The sequence below is a fragment of the Mus pahari genome, chromosome 2 (assembly GCF_900095145.1).
Source record: "Mus pahari chromosome 2, PAHARI_EIJ_v1.1, whole genome shotgun sequence".
Taxonomy (NCBI): Eukaryota; Metazoa; Chordata; class Mammalia; order Rodentia; family Muridae; genus Mus; species Mus pahari.
Window position 1 is genome coordinate 40,805,297 of NC_034591.1, and position 1,315 is coordinate 40,806,611.

Sequence of the window (1,315 nt, forward strand, 5' to 3'; positions counted from 1 at the left end):
ATAGCCTTTTGTAGTAGGATCTGATGATGTTTTGGATTTCCTCAGGGTCTGTTGTTATGTCTCCTTTTTCATTTCTGATTTTGTTAATTAGGATATTGTCCCTGTGCCCTCTAGATAGTCTGGCTAAGGGTTTATCTATTTTGTTGATTTTCTCAAAGAACCAGCTCCTGGTTTATTTGATTCTTTGAACAGTTCTTTTTGTTTCCACTTGGTTGATTTCAGCCTTAAATTTGATTATTTCCTGCCTTCTACTCCTCTTGGGTGAATTTACTTCCTTGCATTCTAGAACTTCAAGTTATGCTGTCAGCCTGCTAGTGTATTCTCTCTTTAGTTTCTTGTTGGCAACACTCAGAGCTATAAATTTTCCACTTAGGACTGCCTTCATTTTGCCCCATTAGTTTGAATATGTTGTGGCATCATTTTCATTAAACTCTAAAAAGTCTTTAATTTCTTTCTTTATTTCTTCCAAGTTATCGTTGAGGTGAGTGTTGTTCAGTTTCCACGTGAGTGTTGGCTTTCTATTATTTATTCTGTTATTGAAGATCAGCCTCAGTCCGTGATGATCTGATAGGATGTATGGGATAATTTCAATATTTTTGTATCTGTCAAGGCCTGTTTTGTGACCAATTATATGGTCATTTTTGGAGGAGGTACCATGAGGTGATGAGAAGAAGGTATATCCTTTTGTTTTAGGATAAAATGTTCTGTAGATATCTGTTAAAGACATTTGTTTCATAACTTCTGTTAGTGTCCATGTGTCTCTGTTTAGTTTCTGTTTCCAGGATCTGTCCATTGGTGATAGTGGGGTATTGAAGTCTCCCACTATTATTGTGTGAGGTGCAATATGTGCTTTGACTTTTACTAAAGTTTCTTTAATGAATGTGGCTGCCCTTGCCTTTGAAGCATAGATATTTAAGATTGAGTGTTCATCTTGGTAGATTTTACCTTTGATGAGTATGAAGTGCCTCTCCTTGTGTTTTTTGATAAGTTTGGGTTGGAAGTCAATTTTATTTGATATTAGAATTCTTTCTTCAGATCATTTGCTTGGAAAATTGTTTTTCAGCCTTTTACTCTGAGGTAGTATCTGTCTTTGTTCCTGAGGTGGGTTTCCTGTAAGCAGCAAAATGTGGGGTCCTGTTTGTGTAGCCAGTCTGCTAGTCTATGTCTTTTTATTGGGGAATTGAGTCCATTGATGTTAAGAGAAATTAAAGAAAGTTAGTTATTGCTTCCTGTCATTTTTGTTGTTAAAGTTGGGATTCTGTTCTTGTGGCTTTCTTCTCTTGGTTTTGTTGAGGGATTACTTTCTTCCTTTTTC